Raw genomic sequence first — 16,602 nt, 5'->3', positions numbered from 1 at the left:
TTATGTTGCATTAGCCTGATTATGATTAAAAAACACATATAATTAAACACGCATTTGCGATTTAAATCAGAACACGATTTAAATCAATATAAATGTTTATATTGTAACGCATACTGTCCAGCCTCCATTTCTCTATAAAAATTTACTCTGTTGCACACACACACACAATAGAAGCAGGAAGCAGAAGCAGGGACTGTTGTCAGAAGGGAAGAAGGTGACTGTTCATTGTTATCAAAAATGACTTGGAATCGATCATGTTGCGATATTTTGAAGTATAAAAGTCAATTGATTGTCCATAATATCGCTATTCTATTTTTTCGAAGAAATGTTTGTTAAAAGAAAAGTCCAGCACCAGCTGGATTTGAACACACAACCCGTGAGTTGGTAGTCGGGCACGTAGACCAGTAGGCTACAAGGAAAGTCGCATGAAGAGGGAGGCGAAACAGCCCTACACAGCCCTGTCGCAGTACACGAATATAATCATATCATTATTAAATTCTTTAGATACGCGATTCCATATTATATTCCCTGTTAATCAAATTCTAAAAGTATGCTTGTTGACTCCGGTACCACGTTAGTTAAAGACTTCGAAGCTTAAAATGTTTAGGGAGAAATGGAATACTGGTGTGTATTTTTTTCTTTAAAGTACCAAGTCCAGCTATATACTGTATGTTTATGTTCCAAAATTAAAATTGTTTATGGCCTTCACCCGCGTTACAGTATGCTCCTATTCTTTTTATGCTCAGCTACTAAGATTTCCCTTCAGTGGTAAAATTCAATATCTACAACGGGCACAGTAAAGACGTTTACTGTAAGTCTTTCTACGACAGACCAACGGACCACAAGTGCCCCTGTCGGTGAACCAATCACGTACCGCGGTACCCCGCGTCATCTTGCGTCATGATGTGCGACACTGTAGCCAATTACCTGCAGTACGTGTCTGTACCGCTCACTTTGAATGGCTGCATCTGTATAAGTGTAAGGAATTAAGCCACAAGAAGGGAACATTACAAAGGACTTTTACAAAGATTAAGGGGATTAGAAACCAATTTCAGAGGTTTTGAAATTATTTGAGAGAACAGTAGTAAGATTTTGAAGTGGGAGCTAAGTTTTGTTTAGAGTTTTTCTGGCGTTACACTGTGTAAAGGTTGTGCCTGCTTGCCAACAGTGCGGCCAGCATGTCCTGCCTGTGTCTGCACGCCCAACTGTGGACTCTGACCGGAAGAGGTTTGTTGTATCAGTGATCTGGCAGCAAGAGTTCTGGCAGGAAAGGTCCTACAACAGAGAACTAGTCTGTGGAAAATGAACAGAAAGTCTTTTTGCATTTGTTAATGTATACATCCTATACTACAGATTTTGTGTTTCCTTTAAGGTAATTGTTGAAATTATTCTAATTCATAGTTCTCTAGCCTGTGGATGACTTTTCTTGTAGCAACTGTTTAGTAATTTCAGTTAAAAGGTTAATTCCATATTTTATACATCCAGATCTACAATTATGCAATGAATGGACTCTGCATGTGTACTTCTGAACCGTGGTATCAAACTTACAGAAAGAAGAGATTCAATTTAAAGCTGTAAAAGTAGTTACAAGGATCAACAAAGTTAGCGATAATCGCTTGTAATCCCTATGAGAGGCTGTTAACAGCAATCTGGGAATGGAGAAATTTAACAAAGTGGCAATAATAGTAAAATGTAGTTCCTTTCAAGAACAATAAGGTGCTCCGCACTACATTTTAGCTATAAACAGTATATGTAATATATTTACGATATACTCTTTATGATATATTTACTGTATTTCTGAAAAGTTCAGTTGCTATCATTTTTTCTTTTCCATTTTGAAACGCCTGTTATGGTTGATACTATTTAAATTTAACAAGGCCAGCTTGTCATCTGTTACAAAACATGTTCACAACTAAACTATATGATGAACTATCGCTTGTCATGTAAGGTAAGCTGGCAGACCCAGTTTGTGCAGTTTGACAGTGGTGCGGAGGGGATAACGGGGGAGGCTTAAAACTGTTCACATTTCAGGTTTTTTTACTGTACAGCCACAGGCACTGCACTTGTACTTCTTCCAAATGGGTGGTATTGTCCAGAGACAGTCGCAGGTCTTGCAGTACTCCCCTACCTGTAGAAGAGCATATTTAACAAACTTATCTATTATGTACATTTTGCTTATATTCTTGACACTTTATTTACAGTACCTCGAGTTGTATGAACATGTAACAAGCTACCCAGCCCTGTTGTTCAAGACAATACGCTGTCTTTCTTCAAATGAGATAATTGGTTCAATTGGGTACTATCAAATGGTCTAGATAGGCTCTCATTTATAACCTGTAGGCATTATTGAAGAATTTAGTTAATAATTGAGAGATCAAGTTTGCTGAAGCCACTCTGTTTAGACGTTCTTATTCCTGGTAATTCATACAATGGGTAATAATTCATCAAAATAGTAAATTAACTTGATCGGCTGTTTTTTTGTTTTAGTTTTATTATTATTTTCTGTTCTAGTTTCAGTTACGCATTTTATTTACCATGTGTCGTGTGTGCACTGCTAATTGTTTTTATTTTATTGCTTGTAGCCACTCTGCACATTTGTCGACTATGCTTCTGTTAAGGCTGCAGTTTTACGAGCATAAAAAAGACCAACATTTAGGAAGTATAAGAACTAACCAACTAATTTGTTGAATTTGCAGGAGAAATTTTCAAATTTAATTTGGCAAAAACACGGGAGAAATAAATGTTTTTAGATTGCTGGTGTAGTGCACAGAAAGGTACCAACTTTGCTCAGCTTCGGGAATTTTATTAGAAGATTTAAAAAAAAATTGTACTCCTGAGTGTCTAGCAATGCATTTGAATGAACATGAAGTGATTCAGCTTCGTGAGACTTCAGTTTTGGCAGACGAGTATGTTTTTACTGCAGCCCCTGTGGTGTGTTCTGGTGAGCTGTCATTGAGACACGTTGCACAAAATTCTGGAAATAAATTAGTGACATTTCTTTTGTTAATGGATGCAAACAGGTACAGTGTATGATTATTGTAAGATACCTGGCTATTTTATTTTATAATGTAGAACACTGCAGAGAAAGGATCAGTCAGTGAAGAGTGCTGGAATTCTGCAAAAATCCAGGTCTTCAGAGACGACTTCTGAATCAGATAATGAGTCACCCCCTGAGGTGAGCTACAGTCCATTCATTCCGGATAGATTCATATCATATCCAGTCAGCTAAATAATTCTTGGAGAAAGCAGGCTGATCTCTCATTCAAAGCATTTATTTGAAGAGAAAGTGTGAAAAGATATTGCTGTCTTTGGTGCCATAAAATGCAGGCGTATTTAGAATACCACACTTTGCAATAACTTTATATTAAACAAACCTCCCAAAACAGCTCTACATTACTTCCTGTAACACCAGAAGTTATGTCAAGATCTAGTGAACTGCCACTAGAGGTCCATAACAACAGAGGTGTGTGCCACTTGATCTTCCAGTGGAGTGTGGTATATCAGGTAGTAGTGCCAAGGCATTTTCATAAAGAGGTGTTGCTCTTGACCATGGCCTTGGTCTTGCTGGTCACCTTGGTGTCAAAAAGATGTGTGATCGTGTTCTTCGGCTCTTTTTCTGGCCTTGAAAGCTGATGTGGTTACGTACTGTAGGTCTTGTCTACAATTTTAACACAGACTGTCTGTGATTATAATAATACAGGAACCATTTTCCCTCACAAGGTTTCCCTCAATTTCCTTCAAAGGATTAATAAACTATCTATCTAACCATTCTACATCATTTCAGCTCACTAAGTCCATGGGTCTGTGGTTATCACAGCACAGTAAACAACCCTTTTATGGCTTGGCTTGGTCTGAAATCTCACGATGCCCTTTTGTCAGTGTAATACCAGTGGAGGTAGATCATTTCTGTCATGCTTGCTTTGGAGATATTTTTCTCTACCACACTATGATATGAATTCTGCTTGTTTGTATGTTCTTGGAAACATTCGCCTCAACAGAGGAAGATCTTAAAAACACCCTAGCTTTGAGATTTGATCAATTCAAGGTTTTCAGTTTTATCTTAAATTCTGACATTATTCATAGGCATGAATAAGAATTAAAGAGAAATGTAATTATTCTGTACCTTGTTTTGATCATTTTAGGTTTCCCAGGATGTCTGCAAAAGCTGAAAGAACATCACAAAGCGAATGTAAAGAGGATGTTTGAATCTGTGTCTGAAGGAGTTTCTAATCCAGGAAAGGAGACACTTCTCAATGATATTTTTACCAATGTGTGGATAACTGAGGTTGCAATCCGACATGATGACAGGCTGTAAAAGCACAGTCTCCCAAATCGTTCCCTCACAGTTAGTGATATTTTCAAGTCGCTGCCGGGACAGGCAGAATCGATCAGAACTCTACTGACAAAGGGAATTGCTGGCTCTTGTAAAACACTCTGTGTGGAAAAAACATCTTCTTGATTGGGCACACGGAACGGAGAACCAGGAATTTGATTTGATATATTATCTTCCATTCTGTGAATTGAATTTGTTCATGTCAGAAATTAGTTTGCTAGAACTCATCCAGTCTTTCTTCCCAGTGATGGTAAACTTGGGCGATGCTTTGGATTGTTGTAAAGTCCTGTTCGTCTTTGATGGATTGAATGAAAGCAGGTTTCCTTTGGATTTTGAAACAAATCGGAGATGTTCTGATGTAAAACAGCCCATGGCTGTTGATGTGTTATTAACCAGTCTCATTCAAGGAAGCCTTCTTGGTGAAGCCTCCATCCGGATAACCTTTAGACCAGCTGCAGCTCCCTCTAGAGCACTTCAGCAGAGCGACAGAGATACAAGGGTTTCAAGACGAGAAAAAGGAAGAGTACATCAGAAAGAAATGCAGATCTGGCTGACAGAATTATTTCAAATTTAAAGATGCAGAGAAGTCTTTACATTCTATGCCAAGTCCCTGTATTCTGTTGGATTGTGGTAAGTGTTCTTGAGCACACACAGGGAGAGACCTGTGAGGACCAGATGACAAGTCTGACAGCCATCTACACAAAGTTTATTGTTCTCTTGCTAAGGACCAAGAAAGAGAAAGCAGAAAATGTCCTCAGATCAAATTGAGAAGCAATTCTTAAACTGGGGAAGTTGGCGTTTGAACATTTAGACAAAAAGAGTGTTTTCTTTGACACAGATTTGAAAGACTGTGCCATTGATAGCACCAATTCCCTTTTTTTCCAGGGTATGCAAGGACATTTTTCAACAGAATTTAACTTTATTTCAAGGAAGAGTGTACACTTTTGTGCACCTCACAGTCCAAGAGTATTTTGCAGCTCTGTATATTTTCTTTTCTGAAAATCAAAATCTAAGCCTACCAAAGAAATAAGCTGTGTCTTTCTCCAGTGCTGGCAGCAGAAAATCGATATTCAGTCTGAATGCAGAACCCCTGGAACGGGCCGTCCAGAGCCGAAATGGACACCTTGATCTCGTCGTCCGATTCCTTCTAGGAATGGGAATGGAGAAAACCCAAGCTCTTTTAAAAGGATTCCTATCCAGCACAGAAGATCACTCCAGTGACATCCAGAAAACAGTAGAACATATTAGGAATTAAGAAACCTCCTCTGTGTAAAGATGCTTCAGTCTTTTATATTATTTAAGTGAGCTAAATTACAAGTCTTTGATGGATGCGTTTGATGCATTCCTATATTCCGGAAAACTTTCAGGACAAATCTTTACACCTTCACAGTGTTCAGAACTTGCCTATTTCTTTTCAGTTACAGAAAACGCTGAAATAGTTCTGACACAATGCTATACTGCATTAGAAGAGAATGTATGGAGGTTGATACCTTTTACATCAGAAGCTCTCAGGTAAGAATACAAAACAGGATATTTGATCTTATGTAGTATGACTGTTAATTGATTATATCAGTGTAATCTTATTTTATCATACATAAAACAAAGAGACTACCACTTATTGGTGAGCGTATGTTACATTGTTTGGTCCATACTTGTTTTATTAAAATATGTGTAAAAATTGTAAAAATCGCAGGTGCTATTTAGCATGAAAAGAAGGAGCTCTTCAGATGGTCAGTCATGGTCCTGTTCTTTGCCTGCAGAGTGTGGCACTGTGAAACGGGACAGACGTGTTGTGAAGACCTGGCCTCTGTTCTTCATTCACCACGGTCCGTTCTCAGAGACCTGGACGTGAGTTCTCGCAGCCTGGGTGCTCCAGGAGTGGCACTGCTGTCTGCGGCTCTCGGAGCTCCCAGCTGTAAATTCAAAGTCTTGTGGTACGATAACCTGGGGTTTGAGTGGGCATGTCGGTGTTCAAGAGAGCTATTGGACTCTAATTCAAGCCACCTTAACCATGAACACTTTTTTCATATAGTTCGATGTCCTGTTTTATTTGTTTATTTTTTCATGCCGTGACGCGTTTGCTCTGTTTTTACATGAAGTCCAGTGTGCAGGAGGCACTCTCCCTCTGCTGTGGAGCGCAGTATGTGGTAGCACAAAGGACTGTCCACTGTCCACAAAGCCCTTCTCATCTTTCACCTGCACAGGTCAATGGTCATTATTTCTTGCTGTGCCATTGCAGTTGTGTTGCTCTACGTTAATTTTTATTTCTGTTTACTGGAGCTTACATACGTTAATCTCATACATGTTAAAGACACTGTTTCCCTTTGTCGGTCATGTTTGTTCCCTTAATTATATCCTGGCTGTCTGGAAAGATGAAGTTAATCAGATCATTTGGCATAACTGTTGCTTTTAGGAACTGAATCAAATATTAACTGTATCATTCACCTCAAATTTTTGCTTCAGTATTTCCCATATGACACATAACATAGAAATTCGAAATCGTCTAGAAATATAATGCAACCAAATTGTTTGGCTTTGTGCCCCAACAATACTTTTCTGTATATTTAGAATCACCTTCCTACATCACATCACATATATTTTTTTGTATTATCTACATATACAGTTATAGTACAAAATATAAGCCCCATTTCAGAGGGTTTAAAGCTGCTGATTATAGATTTTGAACTAATTTGAAAACCCACACGGAGGCTTAAATTAATAAAGGCGATTTTGTAATATAATATAATAAGACATAATATCGTAGATTCTCTTTCTCACTTCCAGTCTCAGACGTTTAAGATCTTAGCCCTGAATGCCGAGCAGGATCCCTGTCCTTTTCCTCCTTATTCAGATATTGTGTTTCTCAAATTCACCCTTTCTGTCACTTCCTCCAGCTAGCTCAAAGTACTGTTCTATCTAGAGCTGCACATAACACCCCAGTTCTTACTCAATCACTGGGAAAGGTTGTCAGATCTTCCACCTTTTTTTATGTTAAACTTTACATCTTTGATCTCATCCTTCCTCTTATACTGGAAGGAACATTTTAAGATCAGCTTATAAACAATGAAATCTACTTACATCAAGAACCTCTGCTCCTTATGTTCAGCTTACTTCAGCATCTCTCAGTGAGCCTCTCTCATTAATCCCCCTTTCCCTAATAAAAAGTCCTGTACTGTTTGTAACTGGTTTCTCTATATTCTGCGAGACATTCTCACAAGGACTGGATTTGCTGCTGGGCAATTCTGGACGTTCCTTCTGGATTGAAGCTACATTGTCAGCAGCTCATCAATGCTTTCCTGAAGATCTCATTTAGCAACCTGGCCGCTGGTCATCCAAGGCCTTCCACCCTTACATAAACCTACACAAATACCCTTAAACAAGATTCCTCCAGCTTTCTATCCAACTGTTGCAATGACCCACAGTTTAGGCATTACATCACAGAACACTTCTCTTCCCTTCTCTATGCTTTCCTTAATTCTGCTTTGGTGGTTTGAGGTCCTGCTTTGTTCTTTTTTGGGGGTCCTAGCCTCCTGTCATGTCTATTCCCTTAATTATATCCTGGCTGTCTTTCTGTTCCCTGCCCTTCTGTTCTTCCTAAACTTGATATATAGCCCCACACCACCACCTTACAAGTTCATGCATTTTATTGCTCCTGGCATTGAGGTATAAACATTTGTTCGTAATGTTGTCAAAGGCTTTTTCTGATCCCACAGAACTGGTCTGTTTTATGCTCCCTGCCTACAGTTCCATAAGAACTGTGTACTCCTCATCTACTCTACATATACACATGCCCACTATGTCGATGCCCCTCTGGTTCCACCTGTGACATAAGTACCCCCAGTTCCCCATCATCAGAAACCTCTCTTCCCTGCACCAGTGTTTTAGCGCCATGTTAAATCTCCATATTTCTCTTGCTTCCTTGGGATTCCTTTGGCTCAGTAGGTAAGATCATCATAGTCATGCTACTTCTCAGCTTACATGCTAACTCTTAAATTTGTCATTTGTCTTGCGGACTAAACAGCCTAATCTTCTTATGCCATTTTAGTCCAACATGGACCATTACAGCTGGATCCAACCTGGGTCTGGACAGGAGCCTGAGCACCAGGCAGACAGCACACCATAGAAGAATCCCTATCACTTGGGATGTCTAATAATTAAGTACCTCTTTCACTACTGCCTTTATATGGGCAGAGTGGGCTACTAGGTGCTCAGAGACCCATCAGTGCTCCCATTTTCCTCGTGGCTGTCTGTATGACACCCCGAGGAAGGCTCCACAGCCGAAACGCTGTTTCTTTTCTTCTCTGTTCAGCATGGAATAAACCTTTACCTTTTCCTATATTTGTTTTGTGTTTGTTGTACTTGTCAAAAAGTGAAGTGCTCCAAAGAAGAATAGAATTAAAAGGGGGGGGAATAAGACTATATTCAAGTAAAAAACAAAAATCAAATTGGGGACAGATTTGTCCTAGATCCTATGTCACTTTACTCTTCTCCTGAGAGAGGCGGTAACCTACTCAGCCTGTTGGCTTCCCATATGACATAACTCATATAGCCGCCAGGCTCACGCCCAATAAACTACTCAATAATAATAAACACTCCATAAACTACTGTGATACACACAGCCGTCTGCGCTCTCAGATTTCAGATCAGCTCTCACCTCATAGACGGCAGTGTCTCAAGCAGCTGTGCCAGTTCTTGCTGTCTGGTTCTTACTCTGTCCGTGAAAGACCGTCCACAGCTGGAGCTCATCAGTCCAAATTCTCAAGCTGCTGTCACTCAGAGATTGATATTGCTCAGGCAGAAGCCCCACCCCTCACACTCCTTCTTCAGGCTTTCTTCATTTTATCTAAATATAACTTTATCTTAAAATAATGTTTCAAATTAAAATTTCTTCTACTTCATTCTTTTGCTTCATTATTACTTTTTACACGGCCTGCTCTGTCTTAGATTCAGGTATAATGGCAGTTTATTCCTTTACTTTGCATTACTAGTTTATTTTGGGTGTCATTGCATTATTTGGCTTTGTTTTATTAAAGATAAGGTAGTTTTCTTCTACCTGGAAAAAAAAAAATTCGGTGATAAAAATAATGGATTCCTATTGTTATTTGGGATTGCTAGGTTATCATATAATTTTACTTCTTGAGCCTACTTTATTTACAAAAGCCTGACAAGCCTTACTAAAGTAGGGCTTTAGAAATGTGAATGATATGCTCTCTTTCCTGGTGTGATCTTTTGATTTTGTATGATATTTTTCCAATGAGATGGATGGAGATATTCATAGGAAGCTACTTATTATCCCAGGAAGATAAAAACATTTGTATCAATATTTTATCAAATAATGAGGCTTCCATAAAAGCATTCACTGCACCTTTTTAGAGGAAGATAAATGCTATGATCTCATCACACATACTTTTGTACAAGATAATGGAGACGTATTGCCTCCTATTGCAAAGTACGTGCTTTGTAACTATGGTGCTGACAGTGCAATTTATAGATGTCTAACCCAGTATGATCGTGCTCAATTGCACTAGGAAAGCCAACCAATTAGGTAACAACTGCTGTACTGCAGAGAATACAAGTGTCAATCTTATGTTCATTTGGTTTTCTAAATGTTGCACTAGGTAGTTCTGTTGTGCAACACTTAGAAAAATGTTAGTAAATATTGGTGAGATCTTAAAATGAAGATGTTTGTGACCATGTGTTTCTGTAGTCTACCAAGATGTGGTGTAACAGACGGATGTTGTGAGGACCTGGCCTCTGTCCTTCACTCCAGTCACAACACTCCAGTCCTGAAGAATTAGATCTGAGCTTCAATGACGTGGGTGATTCAGGGGTCAAACTTCTGTCTGCAGCTCTGAGGGATCCAAACTGTAAATTACAAACACTGGTAAGAAGTCATTCAGTGACAGTTTGGTCTCCAACTGCTTTTATGAATCCTCCTGTGTTTAAGTGCGTCCAAACTGGTATCAAGGTGTGGCAGATTGGGTTAAGAAAAGATTGATAATATGATCAACTTGTTTGTTTAAGATGCACAATTTAGGCCTCTAAAAACACACAAGAGGTGAATTAGTTAATCATTCGATGATTGTGAATGGTGATTATGGAACAGTTTCTGCTTTTTAATTTTATCACCTCAATAGGATTATTGCAGGAGAATGATTGATACAAGAGACAATATAAAAAAATAACATTCTTTTGTCTCCATAGCCCTCCCTTAACTTCTTTTTTTCATATCTCTCCTCACCACCTCCCTTGTCTCCTTTTAAGAACCAAAGTTCAGACAGCAAGCGTGGCAGGCACATGGTTCTGTTGTCAGCCAAGTTGGTTGAGCAGAGAGAGGAGGGCGGTGGAGTTATAAATACTGATTTCCTGTATTGTGGAACCCTCAGAAGAGGAACATTCTCCCCTACAAAACACGTACTCTTATTTTTGAGCATTTGTCTTGTAGGACGTTTTCATTCTGTTTATAATTCAGTTATTAGGTTGCAGGTTTTTATTTATCTGTTTGGCCTTTTACAGTATTGGTAGAGTTTTGGAGGGCTAGGATATTGGATTTTGTGGGTCTGAAAGACATTGGCCTCTGAAACTCAGTCAATATAAAAATATTTCAGAAGTGTGTGCATATACTGTATGTTGTGCCTTGATTGTTGTTAGTAAATTTTTGTCTTGACTGTGTCTGACTCTGATTAATTACTCTATTACCAGAGCCAAAGTATATAAAGAACACATGTCCCACTTCACATGTACTACACGTTTACCTGACACTCTTCAACAGGGTAGTTTCACTCCCATTTTGTAAGAATAGCATCAAAAATGTAAGTGAATGTTCACAGGTGTGGAGTAACTAAAATTGTTTTCCGAATTGTTTAAAATGATTTTAAGTGTAATAATTAATAATAATTGCTTACGCTTATATAGCATTTTTCTGGACACTCCACTCAAAGCGCTGTACAGGTCATGGGGATCCCCTCCACCACCACCAGTGTGCAGCCCCACTTGGATGATGTGATGGCAGCCTTAGTGCTCCAGGACACTCACCACACACCAGCTATCAGTGGGGAGGAGAGCAGAGTGATGAAGCCAGTTCAGATGGAGATTAGAAAGCCCAATAGCAATGGGAAATCTGTCCTCGACACCAGGGTTACAACCCTACCCTTTTGGGGAAACACCCTTGGATTTTTAATGACCAGAGGGAGTCAGGTCCTCAGTTTTACACCTCATCCAAAGGATGGCACCTTTTTACAGTATAGTGTCCTCATCATTATACTGGGGCATTAGGAACCACAAAGACTGCTGGGTGAGCACCCCCTACTGGCCACACTAACACCTCTTCCAGCAGCAACCTTAGTTTTTCCCAGGATGTCTCCCAGTTGTGAGCTGCAGGGTGACATGGCTGCTGGCTAATGTAGTGTAACAAAGAAGGATGTGATCTGTGCTCTTGTCTTTTATTCTTTAGGATGCTAAAATGTGGGTTAACAGAGATGTTGTGAAGATCTGGCTTCTGCTCTTCAGATGCAATATTCCAGTAGGAGAGACCTGGATCTGAGTGACAACACACTGGGTGATGCAGGAGTGAAAGTGGTGTCTGCTGCTCTGAGGGATCCTAAGTGTAAATTAGAAAAACTGAGGTAGGTTTTACCTAAGAGAAAAAAAGTTATGACAGAATCGACATCAATTGCAATAATTGTAGGATGCAACCTGTTAAATTGAAATAATTAATTTGAAGTTGGAAAAATAAAGGGTTGGCAAATGATCAATGATCATGTACATGATAATTGCAAAGTTATACTGACAGTAAAATGAAAAATGTTGTAGTTATAGACTCCATCTTCCTAGGCAATCAGAACACCTCTCCCTCTGAACAGGAACACTCCTCTTTATGTTGTACACAAACTACCCTTCCCTCTGTTCAAACGTTCACTCTTTCCTGTATTTGAACAGTATCCATCATCTCACACCCCTGAAGAAAGCTCCACAGCCGAAATGTTGTGTTTCTTTTCTTCTCTTTTCAGCCTGGAATAAACCTTGTTCCTAGTATAGGTCACTACCTGGCTTGGTTGTTACTTTAGGAGCTTTGGTTTTCACACTGTTGTATGTAAAATCAATCTTATGTCATGACAATCGTGATGTCATGACAGCTGTGGCCTGGACTCATTGCACATAGCGGTGTAGAGAGGATGAACAAAGGCAGCTTGCACTTGAGGGGACCCCACTACATTCATTCTGTCTCAAGGACGAAGGCTAGAGTCTACTGCAAAACCTGCCCGTAGATCCTCCTGCAGGGGGAGGGTGGAAAAAATTGAAAAAATGTGCTGGAACTGAAGCGTCAGGAGAGGCTGGGGGTATCAAAGGTCCCAGCCCCCAGAGAAGAAGAAGAGCTGTAAGTCCATGGCAGAGCAGTGGCTGTTGGCAGTTGGTCCCAAAGAAGTGCAGTAGAAACTCTTGTATGGGACAAGCTCAGACCATCTCAAGAATTCCTAGAGGAAAAGAAAGCCACATGAAAAAGTATCCAGAAGCCCAGCTGAAGACGTCTACATGACTGAGACCCAGCAGAGACTCAGAGACTGGGACAAGCTGAAGGAGAATGAGGCCCTACAGGCTGATAATCAGCAGAGGAAGAGCCTGCAGTCCAAGGTAGTTGCCCTGGGTAGTTGTCACTCAGCTGCAGTTTAGCTTGGCAGAAAGTGAATACGTGCTGCGGACACATCTAAAAGAAATGACTGAGAAGCTCAGGAAGTCTCAGAACAGCAATAGTGGGCTCCTGGAACAGGCCAGACAAACACAGCTCTGCAGGGTGTCCCTGCTAGTCATGGAGTGCAGGGACAGACCTGAAGGACAGCTGGGCTCGTGTGGGGAATCTAGCTCAGTAAGACAGGCGCTGAGAAGAGACAGCTGGAAGAGATCCTCTCCACAGAGGCCCTGCTGGAGGCCAGCCAGCAGAAGGAGAAGGAAAATTGGGGAGATTTACCAAATGAAAGAATAAAATGAACAACTAAATTGCTACGTTATGGAAAGTTCCTTGCAAAATATTGCATTAAAGCAGGGGTATCCATAAAAAAAAACTGCAAAAAGTTCTGCTCAGTCCACATATGATGTTGCAGATGGGTACAAGAGAGGCTTAGGTTTACTTTATCTCTGGGAGAAATTTGGCTATAAGCAGACTCTCTTAAAAGTTGGAATTGAATAACAGTAATTTGGGTGATTCAGGTGTGAAACTGCTCTGTAAAGCTCTGAAGGATCCCAACTGTATATTGGAAGAACTGGGGTAAGATAACATTGAGTAATTTCTGTGAAAGTCAATGTTTAGTATTAGCATATGGCTGTCCTGGCTGTCTGGAAAGATGAAGTTAATCAGATCATTTGGCATAACTGTTGCTTTTAGGAACTGAATCAAATATTAACTGTATCATTTACCTCAAATTTTTGCTTCAGTATTTCCCATATGACACATAACATAGAAATTCGAAATCGTCTAGAAATATAATGCGACCAAATTGTTTGCCTTTTTGCCCCAACAATACTTTTCTGTATATTTAGAATCACCTTCCTACATCACATCACATATATTTTTTTGTATTATCTACATATACAGTTATAGTACAAAATATAAGCCCCATTTCAGAGGGTTTAAAGCTGCTGATTATAGATTTTGAACTAATTTGAAAACCCACACGGAGGCTTAAATTAATAAAGGCGATTTTGTAATATAATATAATAAGACATAATATCGTAGATTCTCTTTCTCACTTCCAGTCTCAGACGTTTAAGATCTTAGCCCTGAATGCCGAGCAGGATCCCTGTCCTTTTCCTCCTTATTCAGATATTGTGTTTCTCAAATTCACCCTTTCTGTCACTTCCTCCAGCTAGCTCAAAGTACTGTTCTATCTAGAGCTGCACATAACACCCCAGTTCTTACTCAATCACTGGGAAAGGTTGTCAGATCTTCCACCTTTTTTTATGTTAAACTTTACATCTTTGATCTCATCCTTCCTCTTATACTGGAAGGAACATTTTAAGATCAGCTTATAAACAATGAAATCTACTTACATCAAGAACCTCTGCTCCTTATGTTCAGCTTACTTCAGCATCTCTCAGTGAGCCTCTCTCATTAATCCCCCTTTCCCTAATAAAAAGTCCTGTACTGTTTGTAACTGGTTTCTCTATATTCTGCGAGACATTCTCACAAGGACTGGATTTGCTGCTGGGCAATTCTGGACGTTCCTTCTGGATTGAAGCTACATTGTCAGCAGCTCATCAATGCTTTCCTGAAGATCTCATTGAGCAACCTGGCCGCTGGTCATCCAAGGCCTTCCACCCTTACATAAACCTACACAAATACCCTTAAACAAGATTCCTCCAGCTTTCTATCCAACTGTTGCAATGACCCACAGTTTAGGCATTACATCACAGAACACTTCTCTTCCCTTCTCTATGCTTTCCTTAATTCTGCTTTGGTGGTTTGAGGTCCTGCTTTGTTCTTTTTTGGGGGTCCTAGCCTCCTGTCATGTCTATTCCCTTAATTATATCCTGGCTGTCTTTCTGTTCCCTGCCCTTCTGTTCTTCCTAAACTTGATATATAGCCCCACACCACCACCTTACAAGTTCATGCATTTTATTGCTCCTGGCATTGAGGTATAAACATTTGTTCGTAATGTTGTCAAAGGCTTTTTCTAATCCCACAGAACTGGTCTGTTTTATGCTCCCTGCCTACAGTTCCATAAGAACTGTGTACTCCTCATCTACTCTACATATACACATGCCCACTATGTCGATGCCCCTCTGGTTCCACCTGTGACATAAGTACCCCCAGTTCCCCATCATCAGAAACCTCTCTTCCCTGCACCAGTGTTTTAGCGCCATGTTAAATCTCCATATTTCTCTTGCTTCCTTGGGATTCCTTTGGCTCAGTAGGTAAGATCATCATAGTCATGCTACTTCTCAGCTTACATGCTAACTCTTAAATTTGTCATTTGTCTTGCGGACTAAACAGCCTAATCTTCTTATGCCATTTTAGTCCAACATGGACCATTACAGCTGGATCCAACCTGGGTCTGGACAGGAGCCTGAGCACCAGGCAGACAGCACACCATAGAAGAATCCCTATCACTTGGGATGTCTAATAATTAAGTACCTCTTTCACTACTGCCTTTATATGGGCAGAGTGGGCTACTAGGTGCTCAGAGACCCATCAGTGCTCCCATTTTCCTCGTGGCTGTCTGTATGACACCCCGAGGAAGGCTCCACAGCCGAAACGCTGTTTCTTTTCTTCTCTGTTCAGCATGGAATAAACCTTTACCTTTTCCTATATTTGTTTTGTGTTTGTTGTACTTGTCAAAAAGTGAAGTGCTCCAAAGAAGAATAGAATTAAAAGGGGGGGGAATAAGACTATATTAAAGTAAAAAACAAAAATCAAATTGGGGACAGATTTGTCCTAGATCCTATGTCACTTTACTCTTCTCCTGAGAGAAGCGGTAACCTACTCAGCCTGTTGGCTTCCCATATGAGATAACTCATATAGCCGCCAGGCTCACGCCCAATAAACTACTCAATAATAATAAAAACTCCATAAACTACTGTGATACACACAGCCGTCTGCTCTCTCAGATTGCAGATCAGCTCTCACCTCATAGACGGCAGTGTCTCAAGCAGCTGTGCCAGTTCTTGCTGTCTGGTTCTTACTCTGTCTGTCCATGAAAGACCGTCCACAGCTGGAGCTCATCAGTCCAAATTCTCAAGCTGCTGTCACTCAGAGATTGATATTGCTCAGGCAGAAGCCCCACCCCTCACACTCCTTCAGGCTTTCTACATTTTATCTAAATATAACTTTATCTTAAAATAATGTTTCAAATTAAAATTTCTTCTACTTCATTCTTTTGCTTCATTATTACTTTTTACACGGCCTGCTCTGTCTTAGATTCAGGTATAATGGCAGTTTATTCCTTTACTTTGCATTATTAGTTTATTTTGGGTGTCATTGCATTATTTGGCTTTGTTTTATTAAAGATAAGGTAGTTTTCTTCTACCTGGAAAAAAAAAAATTCTGTGATAAAAATAATGGATTCCTATTGTTATTTGGGATTGCTAGGTTATCATATAATTTTACTTCTTGAGCCTACTTTATTTACAAAAGCCTGACAAGCCTTACTAAAGTAGGGCTTTAGAAATGTGAATGATATGCTCTCTTTCCTGGTATGATCTTTTGATTTTGTATGATATTTTTCCAATGAGATGGATGGAGATATTCATAGGAAGCTACTTATTATCCCAGGAAG

The 16,602-nt window shown here is 39.8% G+C and overlaps 1 pseudogene; it reads left to right on the top strand.

Moving 5' to 3' along the window:
• Window positions 1–903: 903 nt before the first annotated feature.
• The window catches only part of LOC107076202 (NLR family CARD domain-containing protein 3-like), a 36,907-nt pseudogene continuing 21,208 nt past the window's right edge, over window positions 904–16,602 (top strand).

The sequence above is a fragment of the Lepisosteus oculatus genome, chromosome 16 (assembly GCF_040954835.1).
Source record: "Lepisosteus oculatus isolate fLepOcu1 chromosome 16, fLepOcu1.hap2, whole genome shotgun sequence".
Lineage (NCBI taxonomy): Eukaryota > Metazoa > Chordata > Actinopteri > Semionotiformes > Lepisosteidae > Lepisosteus > Lepisosteus oculatus.
The sequence above is the reverse complement of the archived record's forward strand: the minus strand, read 5'-3'. Positions and strand labels throughout refer to the sequence as shown.